Source organism: Schistocerca americana, chromosome 6, assembly GCF_021461395.2.
Source record: "Schistocerca americana isolate TAMUIC-IGC-003095 chromosome 6, iqSchAmer2.1, whole genome shotgun sequence".
In the NCBI taxonomy this organism is placed as follows: Eukaryota; Metazoa; Arthropoda; class Insecta; order Orthoptera; family Acrididae; genus Schistocerca; species Schistocerca americana.
The window spans coordinates 607,147,637-607,153,636 of NC_060124.1; positions in this window are offsets into that span (position 1 = coordinate 607,147,637).

A 6,000-nucleotide genomic window follows, 5' to 3' on the forward strand; every position below is an offset into this window, starting at 1 on the left:
TGATGCTGTGAAGAAAGACTGCCGAGTAACCTATAAGCATATAGAAGATATCTTAGGGCTAAATGCTCCAGCAGTTTGTTTGAATCCGCAAATAAAGAAATTCATTCTCTCTCGGTGCCGCATAGGCTGACGGAAGAACAGATGACACGATGTGTGACTTGGTGCTGGGAGATGATGACGTTTTCTAAGGGACGAAGTCATTATGAGGATAATATTGTGACAGGTGACGAGACTTGGCTGTACCATTACGACGCGCCTACTGAGACTGGAAACAAAGTTTTATTCTTTGAAGGTAACGACACACCTTTAGCTGTCTAAAAATCCCAATCAGTAAAGAAGAAAATGATAGTTTTTTTCCAAATTGAGTGGAATTGTGGACATTGTTATTTTGGACACGCACAAGACATTCACAGATAAGTGGTACACTGAACAGTGCCTGCCCAAAATCATCCAGTCTTTGAGGAACCTCTGACCGAAGTCGAGAAGGCCACTCGGTTCCTTCATCACGACAATGCTCCATCTCACGCACCAAATATTTGCAAGGAATGGAACTGAAACTTCTCGAGCACCCTCCTTATAGTCCAGACCTTGCTCCTTGTGACTTTGCACTGTTTCTGCATGTGAAAATGAAGCTGAAAGTAGTGCAGTTTCCAAGTGATGAAGACCTCCTGAGAACTTGGCACGTGTGTGCCTTACTCCCTACAGAAACTTGGGGGAAGGGGTTTAGGGGTGGTGAGGTGTATTCGGTGTGGTGGAAATTACTTCAAAAAAGTTAAATAAACAAAGCTGTACTGCAAAATTTTCCTAATACCCTTTGTGTGTAGGTATGCCAATTCTTGTGCTGGCCACCAACCTTACACTTGAAATAAAGTGCATAGCACTTATATACAAGAAGACAAATTTTCATATTTGTGCTTTCAAAGTTAACTCTCCACAGATGTAACAAAAAGGATTTGTGCTATTTACACAGGTATAAGAGATTTCTTCTTCTGAAGTAATACTGAACACAAATCTTCATGAACTTGGAAAACAAGCAGTCACTTCCAACAACAACAAAACTCACAATGCGGAGTTGTAAGGTAAGCTACAGAAGAAGAAGAAGCGATGTGCTGTGTTTTCAAGGATTTCAATAGATAGGGCTAGTGTGTTGCAAGAGAACTGAGACCGATAGCCAACACCAGATTTCATTCTTCAATTCAGCAACCACATCTTAAAAAATAATACCTTTCACACTCATCATAACATAATTCTTGTTGATAAGTGTAATTTTTAGGTAAAACCTGCATCTCTAGGAGGGATGTTGCATGGTCGTGCAGCCTAAATGTTCTATAGTTCGAATACATACATAACATGAAGAAACTGATATTCTATAATTTTTTATTATTTAATCTTCAATCCAGTCTCTGTGAGACTTGACATTCCTGTTATTCGTGGAAGCTACAATAATAACAAATCTGTACAAATAATCAGTTGTATGGAAAAGATAAACTTTTGCACATAAATGTTGTCATCGTCTTTTGTAGTAAATGATAAATAATCGGTTAAAAATGAAACAGATGTATTTATTGAAATAAGAGGTTCTGTTTATTATGAAACTTTATATAGTTCAAATAAAGTCTGTCATAATCACTAAATACTTTCAGATTAAAGGAGACCACTCACCAAAAAGCAGAAGCATTGAATTGTCGATAGGCACAAACAAAAGTCTTTTGTGTGTGCCTATCAACAACTCAACGCTTCTGCTTTTCAGTTAGTGGTCTCTTTAATCCAAAAGTATTTAGTTTCTACAAGAACTTTCCACCACACATAATCACTAAATATTATTGTGATGTTTCACTTCTTCAAATTTTCATACCTTCCAGATAGCAGAGCTTTGCACTAATAAGAAGATACTGTTTTAAATGGAGATTAGTTGTGTAAATATTCTGAGAAATCTCCATGTCAATGAAAATCATTGTCACTGTTTTGAAATTGGAGGAAACATTAATATTCCAGTAGGTGACTGAAACGTTGCATCAAAGGAAAAATTCATTTTTAGTGCTTCCTGCCATAGACACTTGCATATGGTCATTGTAATTAAGGAATCATTGTATTTTGTCAGTTATTTATATGTGATAGCTGTTGTTCCACTCATGAACAACAGACCTTATCAAAGTGGGCTGGGTTGTGTGCATCTATGATACATGTCACCATACTACCAACCACCATCTATGGGGAGACTAAACAAACATGTGGTTCCTTAGGAGGCGCCGCACCCTTTTCAGTAGATGCAGGGGGAATAAATAGTCTGGATGATTGATCTGGCCATGTAACATTTGCTTATACTGTCTTGCTATGTCAGTACTGCAAGTATCTGAGAGTAAGTGGAAATAACCCCTTTATGTTTCCTCAGGACATGCAGCACTACAGCGTGGGTCAATTATGTGGCACCCATTCAGATATCAGAATGGATATCACTCAGGACGATTGCGTCTTCAGACCTGGAATTCTGTGAGTCAGTGTGAATGAATAGATCCCTTAATTAGGCAGTTAGATTAAAAAATTGGAAAAAATATGGATAGTTTGAAATTACACATGGTAGATGGTTGTAGGAGAAATAGGACTTGTGATCAGGTAAGTGCGAGGCTATTATTACAAAGTCAAATAGAGGCAATGCAGGAGTAGGTATAGTAATAAACCATACTGTGTGTGTGTGTGTGTGTGTGTGTGTGTGTGTGTGTGTGTGTGTGTCTGTCTTTGTCTACACATCTCATCCTAAACCATTGGATCAATTTCAACCAAACTTTGTATGCTTACCTTTTATTGTCTGGAAAGCAGTAATGTGGGTGTAAGAACCACCTGCCAATCCATAGGAGGGGCAGGGGGCAAAGAGGGCTGCTTCGGAGGCCTGACGTGTTGTATGAGAGACAGGCATGGCTGAGCAGAGAGGGTAGAGGAGGAGACGGACAAAGAGAGGGGGAGGGGGAGGTGGACAGAGAGGAGGAGGATGTGATGTAGATGTAAATCTATGTCTAACGCGTGCTTCACAAGCCACCCTGTGGTATATAGTGGATAGAATTATCTACGAGGGTGACTCCAAAAGAAATGCACGCTATTTTTATAAAAATACAGTTTTCATTCTGCACGTGTGAAAGTTTTACAGTGTGTAGATACATCCTTACCGCTTGTTTTCAAACTTAGTTCAACCTCTTCCCGTGAGTGGCGCCATCACAGAATGTCTCCAAGATGGCTGCTGCACTTGACGTTCATCAGAAGCAACATGCTGTCATAGAATTCCTATGCTCTGAAAACGAGACAGTGGAAAACATCCACAAGAGGTTGAAAAAGGTGTTTGGAGATGCTGCTGTCGATGGCAGTACAGTTAGTCGGTGGGCAAGCAGGTTACGTGATGAAAGCGGGCACGGCAATATTGGGGATTGTCCTCGCAGCGGCAGGCCTCGAACTGCACACACTCCAGACAATGTGCAGAGAGTTAACGAATTGTCACGCTGCGTTGGGATAGGGGAAGGAAGTGGTTGCAGAATACCGAAGGTGTTGGCGTTAAAACAGATTTGTGCCAGTTGGGTTCCCAGGATGTTGACAGTGGCTCACAAAAAAACAAGAAAAACTGTATGCAGCGAACTTTTGGAATAGTACGAGAATGGCGGAGATGAATTTCTTGGAAGAATTTTGACAGGTGATGAAACATGGCTCTACCGTTTTTCACCAGAAATGAAGAGGCAATCAATGGAGTGGCATCATGTAAATTCACCCAAGAAAAAAAAATTCAAAACCACATCTTCTGCTGGAAAAGTTATGGCTATGGTGTTTTTCGATTCCGAACATTCTTGGACATCATGCCAAGTGGAACCACCATAAATTCTGATGCATATGTGATGACACTGAAGAAACCTAAAGCTCGACTGAGTCGTGTTCGACCACATCGGCAAAAGCAGGATGTTTTGTTGTTGCATGACAATGCACGGCCACATATCGGTCAAAAAACCATGGAAGCGATCACAAAACTCAGGTGGACAACACTGAAACACCCGCCTTACAGTCCTGTCCTGGCTCCACTACAACCTATATAAACAACATAGACTGGCAAGGGCACCGCCATCTTTGAAGCAACTTGAAAACTGAGCCGCCATGTCTTGTAACGTCAAGTTGCAGCCTACACGTCGTCTGCTAATACTGAATGTTGTTATTGTTTACTACGCATGGCGTAAAAAAAAAAGCCAATCTGCACTGACAGTCTGATTTCTCTACAGTAAAACATATAGTGATGAAGGCTAAAAGAAATGAAACACACTTCTGACATCGATTAATTGAAAAGTTTATTACGAAATGATGCAATTCATTTCACTGCAATGCCATATAGATTAGGTCAAAAACTATTTTAAATAGTTCAGTAGGTCCAAAAACGATCAATTGACAACGCAGGACCTTTCATTTCCCCTTAAACGATATAAGTTTGTATATATTTGCCGAATATGTTTTCCTCTTTCTTCCATTGGCCTGGTTTTTGCACAAATGGTGTAACCTACAATTAAAATACTATTTTAACAGCATCCTGACTAGAAAAGAGTAATGCGACTCTTCTCCAAATTCAGCTGGCACCATTAGATGGTCAAAATCGAGTAAATAAATTCGGCCTGTCACCCAACATTCTGAACAATTCCACACACAACTACAGAAGGGAGTTCTTCTTCCACATTAAGATTTGACAGTCCCTGAAAACCCTTTATGCCACTGTTAACAATTTGAATACACCCTTTGGAGCAGTATAAAAACTATTTTTGATGCATTTTATTGCAATGAAACCTGTTTTCCATCAGTTTCCTCCAATTTACGGAGGTACTGCTGCAGTAACTAAGTTTCACACTTGCTGTTAAACCATTAAGAAAACAATAGGCAACAGGAATTTTCCAACTCTCATTAATCCCAGTGACCATAAATACTAGTGCCTCTTTTGCTATTTGGCTATCATCACTTTCCTCACATACTTGCCCTAAGTCAACATAACCCCAGACCTTATTACCATCCCATATTAAGTCTTGTTTAAGAGCCACCTCATCGAACACAAGAGCAGCTAAAATAGGTCCTGAACTACATTGAACCTCATCTGCTAATTTTTTTAAGCTTTCTTCTGTAAATCCAGGACTGTCATTCACTGTAGTTGCCCAACTGCGGAGTGTTTGAGGATGGGGTAAATTAACAGACTTCCTCAAATAATTATAAACTTTGAAGGAGTAAGGGCAAACTGTCTTATTTCTTTAGGATATTCAGGAATTGAACATTTGTTTTGCATTGCAAAAAGTGCTTCAGAATATCACTATTTTTGTTACATCTTATCACTTCAGAAGCACGGTCTTGAAGTCTCTTATTTAGGCCTACATCCACTGTTTTATATGTCACAATTTGTTTCTTCTTTCTTGAAACACTTTGACTTGCATGTTTCGCTTGCTTCCTCAGCTTCTCGGTCCTTTTCTGTAGTGCCTCATAATTCTGTTTCAATTTTTTGGGGCTAGGCAAACAATAAGAATGATTTGTATGATCATTTTGATTCAATCTTTCACCTACAAAAATGAAGTATTATCATTAAGCTTTATTTTTCTTTAAACATACATTGATTAATAGTAAAATTCACACATAACTCATACAGCAAATAAATATCAGGAAAACTATTTTACCTGGTTCATTTGATAAGGAAGCTGATTCTTCACTGACAGGCCGTTTCCTTGGTTATCTCTATACTATAGTCGTTTTCTGCAGATGGTCAGGAAACGTAAATATTGTCAGTACTGCGTTTGCCAGAAGTCGCCTTGTCTTGCTTGTACTATACATGTATCTATCTTCAAAGTGAAACGAGCATATGTAGCTATATTGAGTTGGCTGCCACTTATCTCGCCTCATATTGGCTAACCACCGACTTAACAGCTCTTTCTTTTTCAGAGGAAATCTAAAAATAAAGAGACGTGTATACAGTAGCTTATTTACATTTTGTGTACAGCTTAAACA